Source organism: Cupressus sempervirens, chromosome 10 (genome assembly GCF_028749045.1).
Source record: "Cupressus sempervirens isolate cs-2001-9-10 chromosome 10, ASM2874904v1, whole genome shotgun sequence".
NCBI classification, from domain to species: Eukaryota; Viridiplantae; Streptophyta; class Pinopsida; order Cupressales; family Cupressaceae; genus Cupressus; species Cupressus sempervirens.
Window position 1 is genome coordinate 34524643 of NC_143127.1, and position 10251 is coordinate 34534893.

Consider the following 10251-nt stretch of genomic DNA (forward strand, 5'->3'; position numbering starts at 1 on the left):
ATCAATTATACCAGATCATTGACTTGAATCCTCACATTATTCATTTGATCATGAGCAATAGATCTCACAATAAGTGGAAAATAACAAACAGAAAATTCACTAACAATACGTTAATATAAGAGTTGTGAATATGTTTTGGTTGACAATTTGACATCTCAATAAAGATATTCATTATTCAAAGTCATTTCTTGCCTGATACAATTCAGTTGAAAGAGGCTTGAAGAAGAGTTACAAATATTTCATTGGCCAAACCCTAAACCTAAATGTCAACAGATTGTGCAATGACAAATCATAGATGCCCAGATAGGATCATAGATATTCCAATGTGTCCTCAATGTATCTCTACGTTGAGTAATATATCATTCCGCTTCATATAGTTTTCTGAAGAGTAATCTACTGGTTGCATACGTTCCCCTCATATAGTACAATTTGTCTACCATAGTACTCCTAGTGTGCATCTTAAACATTGAAGAAATACTACAAGATCCTACTAGGTGATGACTGGTTGTGTACTTGTGGAAGCTAACAATGCAATAATAAAATTCATACTTATTAATCGCTGATCTATATAACCATTAAATATTAATGAAGCCTTCCGAGAAAAATCTCTCAGAGGAATCCCACATCTAATCCCCTCATGGGAAGGAAGCAAAAGACGAAAGCTTTTAATGCCAATATTATTGTATAGAATTCAAACAAAAGGAAATTAGAGTTTTCAACAATTTATTTGTGTTTCTAGTTTCAATTGTGTGAAATCATTTCGAATCAACATTTGGGATCTCTGTAATGGATCATCACTAGTATTTTATTCAACCATATTTTGTCATCGGCTTCTTACCAAGAAATATATCAAGCATTTTTCTTATATAAACTGTTGGGGTGAGGACTTAAAATATTTATAAATTAATTCAATATGATGCGCTTTCGATAATTACTGATGGTCTTCTATTTCCATGATTTCTTTGATGGCATATTATATTTATGAATGCTCCCATAACACTTTACTCTGAATCATATGCCACTGATGCATATCCTGCCTTTCACATATTTGTGTTTGAACTTTTGTTGCAAGAGCTGGAGATTCATATCTACATTGGGGTCTTCTACATTAGTTACTAAACCCCTAACTCCCAGTGGGATCTTCAAAAAAAACATGCTACTCCTATTTAATTGTTGTGTGCATATACATTTTAATGATAATTATTTTAATGTCATTGTGTAGATATCGTGACTTCATATTAGCTGTCATTTCTACTTGAACGACTGTCTGCTACCTTCAACATAATGTGAGTGTTGATTGAATGCATTTTCTACATATACCTATAAGTCTCATGTAATCAATATCTTCAACTATACTTTGTGACATTCAAGTCAAATGCATGCAAAGTTGTTGAAGCAATTAGCCTCTGTTTGGTTTGTTTGTTCCATAATATTCCTAAGTTCATTAGATATTTGTTCGCTCATCTTTGCTCCCTTTCTCATTTACTATCTTTACAGAATGGCAGGATCATGCTCTGATACCACTTGTGATGACCCCTTTTTAACCCTTTGACCTAAAATTCAAATTTAGATACAAATTAGGTAGTCATCCAAACTGAACATGCCTATGACCCTTACTGCTATTAAGATATTGAGGAGTTGAGCTTTTACAATTAATTCATTAATTTGTTTGTTTGGAAGATTTCTTTTCATAGTACCAAATCATCTTCTCTCACCAGGTGACGACCATCTCGAGATGGTAGAATGATGGTGCAGAGGGCGCGTGAAACAAGCTCCAAGTGGTTCTGACAAGTGCTCGAAATTACTCTGCCTCTCCCTCCACCAACTCCCTATCTTAGGATTTCATAACTCAGGTGAGAATAAGACTTTCTGTACTATAATTTGAAATGCAATCCAAATGTTCTAAAATCTTTAAGAATACATTTTCTTTGTTATAATATTTCAGTATTCCTTGAAATGTAATATTTGTTTGTATGTCATATATTTATATCTATTATGATATATATATAAATATAAAACATATTAAATGAATTTATCATGTATTTACCCTCAATGAAATCTCAATATAATTCAATGTTCATTCTTCTATGTAGGAAATTAATATCAATTGCTTTTTGTTCAATTTCATTAATCACCATTCATCTATATTCTCAAGTATCAAATTGAATATATATATTCACACATTAAAGTATATTAGTCATTAGTTGCAAACAAATTTAATTATAGCTATTCCCTTAAGCATGGTATGGAATGAATATGTATTTGAAAGTGGAATTAATAGATTATTCATACCTAAAGCATATTCGCTTGTGTCCTTGGGTACTATGGACAGTACCCATATCCAATCTTTGCACAGAGATTGAGGTACTTGGCTGACATAGAGACCATGGTATCTGTCTATCCCTCCAATGAGTATGCTATACTTTGGTGCAGGATTGTATATGTGGTGGTTTAATAGTTTGTTCCTGTTTCTTTCTTCTTCTTTTTTGCACCTTTTTCCCCATATCCCTTTCACCATTAACCTAACCCTAATAAATACCATTTGGAGTAGACGTGAATGAAAAGTCACGCCCTAAAATATATGTTTAATCATTGTTTATTTGCATGTTATACTTATTAATTAGATTTATGTTGTTATTTGCTTTTAGCATACTATATAAAGTTATAGTATTTATAGCTTATGGTAAGGATATTTGTGTCTATATATATATATATATATATATATATATATATATATATATATATATATATATATATATATATATATATATATATATATATATATATATATATATATATATATATATATATAAAACTGCTAGTATATTAATTGGAAAGTATTTGTAGTTAATAGATTAGGGTTTTTGGATTAGAAGAATATTTTATAATACAAGAGAGATGAATGATCAACACTTTTTTCTCGGTGACCATTAATATAATATTAATATTATTAATCCATTAAGATTATAGTAATTTTTATGCTATTGATGGATATAATTTTAACAATAGTGTTATCACAATAATGTCTTTAAGATATGTTGGTAAACAAGTTTGTCCTTTCTTGTTCCTTGTGACAATATGACTCTTAATACCCAAATGCTTAACAACATCTGCTTGCAACAGTTGAAAATCCATCTTCTAATTACTAGCTTTTCTCACTCCCTATGTGGATGATTTTTCAAAGAATTATGTTTTGATTCTAAACTAATGCGGGGTATGCTCTTAACCTGAGAGCAGAAGAGGCTAACCGAACTAAGTCTAACTAGAGCTTAATTTAGGTAGGAAATACTTACTAATCTACAAACCAAGCTATAAATCCACAAATCTTATGAATTCATAACCTAGCAACTATCTAAAAAAATTTAAATGAAATGATTAAGAACTTCTACTAAATCTTTCCCTGAATCTCCCAAAGCACTTCTTACTCTAATTAATTCATATCCTTATTACAAAAAGAACAAAACATCTTTCCTTTCTTCCCACAATTCAGATTTAAAAGAAAGATGCATGGAACAACAGGCTAACTAAATGGAACATAAATTATTGACATAAAACACTCTTTTATTGGCTCTGCAATATCAAGTCTTTTAGACCAATAGTTTTCCGACCATCATTACAAAATAGAGATTTCTTCCTCTTTTTTCTACTGTCGAACTTCCTCCCCAAAAAAGAAGAAGAAGAAGAAGAAGAAATTTACATCTTTTACAACAACTTATATATAAAAAAAACATAGCTTATACCCTTTAGAGGAATGTGAATTGATTCAAATTCAAAATTCAAATTTTTTTTAGAAGATTACTTTCAAAAATACAAATAAGAGAAGCCCAAGAGATGTCTATCTCTTCCTTTGATCTGTAAAAGTAATATAATCATCATGACATCATTAAGATAATATACATTATCTCTTTATGACAAAAATTTCCACAGTATGGTACCACTGCGGCCATTTGTATTGTTCTGAATCCTTTCCATAGTCTACCTATGAACCAAGCATGATTATGTGTACCCCTGCAACTTCAAAAGAGTAATACAGGTTGGACTTTGAACCACTTTCTTCATAAGGCATTCGCCATCGTGCATTATAAGAATCAAAGGAATGAGTTAACAGTGAAATCTTTTCAATCTTATGGTTTCCTTCTATAACTATCCAAGTCCTTTTGCTTGACAAAGGCTCCACCAAATGGCCAAATGAGTCCCATAGATTTTGTTTATAATTTGCATATGAAATATCACTAGGTAAAAGAAGTATATCATGCCTGAAATTTTTCATATGCTTTAGAGTTGATCCTGTCCACTCTGTTTGGACAAGGTCACCAACAACTGCAAAACTAATAGGAAACTATGACAGAGGAGTTTTGAAACTATACTCAGGACCTCCACATCAATTGTAATATGTCTTATCAACATCTAGTGGTCCAATCACATTATGATGAATGTAGCCTGATTTGTAGAGCATGTAGGAATATTTAGTGATTTCTCCATTTGCCAAAAATATAAGTACCTGGAGATGTTCCATAATCCACTACTGAAGCCACGTCTTTAGATAGTGTTAACCATGTGATCCTCATATAATTTTTCCCCACCAAAGAAATGTGTACAAATCTATTCTTGATCAAATGGGCTCCTATTTATCTTTCCAAGGATCCATTCTGACTGTGGAATTAATGGTGGAAGGTGTCGGGCTTGTAGAATTCATGAATGTAGTGAAAGTTGAAGACATTTTGAGAGAAAGGTGACTATTTTTCATGTGTAATGCTCGTTCAATCGAATTAGACAACTATTTACAAGCCCTTTGTCTACATGATCGCCTGGAACTGGATCATCTTTATTTTCGGTTTCCTACAAAAAAGATGCATCACCATCTCATAGCTCTAGATGTGATTTCATTGACCAACTATGTAGCTTCAAAAACTTCTTCTAATTCAAGGAGTGATTCAGCATCTGTTGCCAGGACACGGGTAAATATACTGGGCCCAATTGTCGAATCCCCTCTATTTGCCCTCAGCATTTGCATTTCTTTTAGTAACTTTCCTGGCACTCAATGGCACAGCCTGAACAATACATTATGAGAGCTCCATTACACCAAGGATAAGTCTTAGCCAGCTATAACATTCACTATTTCGTGCTGCAACTGTCATCTGTGATCCATGTCGATCACATATAACCAATCTAGGTGCAAGAAATCATCCCTGCAGAAGACAGGATCGAATTGAAGCATCAATGGGAGGGCCTTTGATGACATTTCCAAGCTTTTGACGTGTCCAAAGAATCAACCCACCTCTGATGAAGATTTTGATTCTGCTCTAACATTACTTCACAGAAAATAGAAACTCGGCTTCTCCCACGAAAAATGGGAACTTGAGGGCATTTTCCGCCAAAGAAAATTCTTAGTGTTCAGGTCATTTATGCACAAGGTCGAAACTTTTATTACTCTGGGGTCCCATGGGGGGGCTTGGGCTCTATATTTAAGGAGCTGGAGGTCCCATGATAATATTTTGGGGGGGCTAAAGCTTAATTTGGAATCCTTTCCTATTAACTAGGAGCCCCTACTTTTTAGTTGAGCGGATGCAAAAGAGGGGGGGGCTGGCTAGAAATAGCCCCTACTGTTTAGGGAAGAATTCTGCCACTTGGCAAGAGCTTACCCTTCATTTCCCTCCAAATTGAAACCATGCTGCCAAAAATTCTAAAAACAACAATTTATATTTTTAATATTTTCTTCAATTTAGGAGCTAATTTTTTTAAGCAGATTTATATGTAATGCCCATGGGACTGCTCCCCTTTAAATGTTCCTAAAAAAGCTCAGTAGCACCCACTCTATTTTTAAGCAAGCAGGTGCCCATGGGACCCCAGCCTTACACTCTTGTCATCTAGTGATGATTTTGCTTCACCAATCTCAAAAAATGTATTTGGAATATTCCAGACTATATCAAGATAGCTATTTGGTTCTGATAACACTTGTGCATTAACCACCATCCCTACTATCACAGTAATATCATCCATTTTTCCTCTTGTAAGACAAGAAGACTTGTAAATTTCATTCTGAGTAGCTTCTTCCATATTGGAATATCATATCCCTAGGTTCTAGCCTCCAAACAATAAGGTGATTCAAACATTCTATCCCTTGCATGTGTGCTTGTGAGATCTGCTAATGCATGTGCTACCATCAACAATGTGATATTTGCAGTAGATCATGATGTTCAAATTGCCATATGATACCATGAGCTTAATTTCATTTCCACACAAGGTGTCATTCTTTAAAGCCGTGTTGTGAAAATTCTTCAAAAGATTAATCTTTCATACATCATTTAATCATTATTTGAAAAGAGGCCTTTTACATTATTAGCCTTAGATAACGTGATATCATAATGATGCTTTAACCATCTCCAATTTTGCAATTATTTGAAACACATGTTGAACTCTTCTCAATTTGTATAGCTTTAATGTACTCAAACAATTTCCACTTGCAAGCTCTATTTTCATAGCCATTGTACACATTAAAACTATAGAAATCTTGTCAACTGGATTCCACCCACTGCCCCATGGAATGAAACCCTGAAATTTCAAATGCCAGACCCATAATTACATCAATCATGTGAGAAAAACTTTCATTATGTCCTTTGTGTATGTCTAGAGATCACGACTTCACAATCATTCTTCATCTGAGAAGATCATCAATGAAAACTTGATATCCTTGCCAGGTTAGGAGTTATTACTTACCCAACATGATGACACTTAAACCAACCACCCAACTTATGAATGAGAAGGCAAGAAAGAGGGAAACCCAACAAGGATGGCCTACCTATGAAGGACTTAGACCTAGACATGAAATTGACTTGAGGATTATATGACTCCAATATTGCCAAAAAAAAAATGTGACTTAAAGTTAGGCAACAGCTGGCTCCGACTGGGGAATATGCACTAAAAAGTGCATAGAGAATCCAGCATCTCTGGTTAAACAAGTGCCTTCAGCATTGGGTTGTGGAGTCTAGACCAAAGAAACAATGAGAGGCTGCATATAGAGAGAGTAGAGGGATACGAAAAATTGAAAACATAAGTAGGAAAACAACCAACAACGAAAGTGAAAAAAGACTACACTACAACACAACAAAACTGGAAAGCAAAACTTATTTACAAAAGGTGAGGAGACCCCACTAACAGGACCCAAACCAGAGATAAATTCATATGTGGCCATTTACAGGAAGAGAGAAATATGAACCTTTTTGGCAAAGAGGAGAATGCTTCGCAAGATTGTAGCAACATTGATATCCTCTGGCCACCCCTTTACTGCTGAGTTTGATTCCAAGAGCAATCTGCAACATAGTGACCAATGGAACCTTGCCAAACAGCCATGCCTCATCATATACTTCTGATTGCTCTGTATTTATTTGCATACTGTCTTTCACATGCTCTATCTTGTTTTGCAAAGAAGAAAACTCACTGGACTCTAAAAACATCACTAAATCATACTTACATCTGTTATCCTCAACCTTGTCACTTATAACAAAGATATCAATATTCAAATCCAAACTGACAGGATATTCAAGCAATTCCAAATGCACTGCTTGAAAACACTCACATCCATTTAATCCATTATAATTCTCAGCAAAGATATCACCTTTCAAATCAGAATGAACATAATTAGAAAATTGAACAGCTTCTGGAAGTGAACTAGCATCATACCAATCACAAGCTTTATCATTAGCAACTTCAGATTTCAAAATGGGGTTGAAATTGAAGGTTTCTTCATTTGCTACAATGTGCATCTAGACTAAGACATCTTCTTCATTTGCTACAACAAGATGTTGATCTAAATTCACAATTTCAATATCTGGATTAATTATGGAAGAGGACTCACATATGGTTGGCACCATAACTTGATTAAATTTTATTTCAAGATTAGAAAAATCTTCATTTATTTCTCTATCTTGTTGCAGTACTTCATTTACATGTTCAAAATCTGTTGTCGCATTGATTTCTTCAACATTATTTTCAATAAGCTGGATATATTTTTCATCCACACACAATTGATTAGCAACATCCAGCATTGTATCATCTTCAAAACAAAATGTTTCAAGAATCTGAGCTTTATCAGTCATAGTGAAAAAAGAATCATCACTATTACGTTCTTCCATAGCATCAAAAATTCCATTTTCAAAAAGTCCATTAGCCTTAGAATAGTTTTTAGGAAAACACTTTAAAAAATCATCCACATTCTTTTCATCTGATTCACATCTTTCATTGACACAAGGAAACAAAAACATAGATACATCTTCAATTTTGTTCACCTTTTCTTTTTTATCTTCAAAAATCTCTATAGGCTGAAAACATTCTTTTTTCTGATGACTCTCCTAGGGTAATTCATTGCTCCTTTCATCCGTCTTGTAAAAAGGTACTTGATCATCTGAGGCTTGAGGTTTTTTTTAAATATCAAAATAATTATCTCCACTTATTTCTCTTTCAACTCTGCTTATCATCTCTTCAACCATATTTTCAGCTTTAGTAAAACATGACCTCAATTTCTTTTAAATATAAGACTCATCAAGAGAATTAATCATTAATTTTTCTTTAAAACAAATAGATTCTACCATGGGATCCTTTTTGACCAATTCTTTATCACTATGAGGAATACCTTTGTTTGCTGATAGTTGTATTTCTGGAAACTAGGACATCTCTTGTTTTTCAAGAATCGAACCACTGGTTGTCATGGACTCTTCATTTTGCTCACTAATTATATCTTCTTCGAAAAAATTCTCTGCAGCCTTAAGCGATTCAACTAAGCGAGATGATTGCTTGTTGTGCCTATGAGCAGTATTATCTTCAATCATTGATTCCTCACTCATTTTAACAATCAATCCAATTTCTCTGGCTTTAATAATTTCATCATCTGAAATCAAAACTGATTCTTTTGCTTTCAATTCAGGAAGTGATTTTAGATTCATACCTGTTGATTCTTGAGAGAAACTGATATCCTCCATAATTGCATTTGAACTATTGATGGTGTGTTCTTGATATTTAAGTTCAGACATAGGCAAAGTATTTTCCAAAATCTTCTCATTATATTCATCCTTAGGAAATAAAATCTTCTTTTCAACCTCAAATGAAGAATATAATGGTGCAATTAATGATTCCAAAGGAAATACTATTGAGTAACAAGGAATAAAAACAACCTTTTTCTTCTTCTTCTGATGGTTCAGGCTAGAAATGCTTTTCATGTTGATTACCTTCTTCATGTTGATGGCTCATCCATGGTAATACTGAGGATGAAGAAAAATTCAGGTTCTCTCAAAGCAAGGAAGATGGGAGAAGACAAAGCATCCTTTTTAGAACTCGCATCAGTACTTTTCTATCTGAACTCCTGGAGAACATAGAATCTCTTTTCAATCAGCTTCCATGATTCTCTAGACTGATGGTCTTGAGCTATACTCAAGTTGTTTCTTGTGGCATAGCTGACACTCTCTTTAAATTTACTCCAGAGTTGTTGAAACATAGGATCATCATCAATCACAATCTCTTCAACAGATGGCGAAAGTCTCTTTTTATATTTTAAATCATTTCTCAGAGGAATTTGACCTCGATACATTTCCTGAGATTATTTGTACAACAGAGTAATAGAAATCTGTATAAACTTCATCAAAGTAACAAGAAAGAGAATGATGTTACCTCCATCTCATGGGTCACTGAGTGTTTTGAATTGGTGCTTAAGTTGGCCTCTAATTTTGTATTTGTCTTTGTACCATAGCAACCAACCTTCCAACTAGTTCTCATTCTTTCAAAACTTCACTAGCTTTTATGTAATTAGAATTATATCCTCATGAGGTTGCACCATTTCCCTCATGATAGGTAAAGAGACTAATTTTGATCATTTGTCTTTTGAAATCTTCAATCATCACCAAGGTTCTACAATTAGAAACTTTATAATGCAATTGTTTCTTGACTTGTAAATGGGGTTCTTTGAGAACGGAGTCGCCAATTGCTCAGGAAGCAATGAAAATAATGAAGCTTGAAAAATCAAAGTGTTCTTCCTCTTAGTCACCAAAGTCTGTTGTAAATACAAGCTGGGAAACTAAATGATAAGAACTTTCAAATCCTTCAAACTCTGATAAGAAAATAGAATTATTTTAAAGACACAGAGTCGCCAATCTCAAATAGAGATAACAATAATAAAACTAGAAATACAATCTCCAGCACTGGTCTTCTTTTCCACTCCCCAGCGGAGTTGCCAAAAATCTGTTGGTAAATAGATTTGTCCTT

The 10251-nt window shown here is 33.6% G+C and overlaps 1 pseudogene; it reads right to left on the reverse strand.

Annotated features, from left to right (window-relative positions):
* Positions 1–3898: 3898 nt before the first annotated feature.
* On the reverse strand, positions 3899–7763 carry LOC149532429 (purple acid phosphatase 18 pseudogene; annotated as a pseudogene).
* Positions 7764–10251: the final 2488 nt, after the last annotated feature.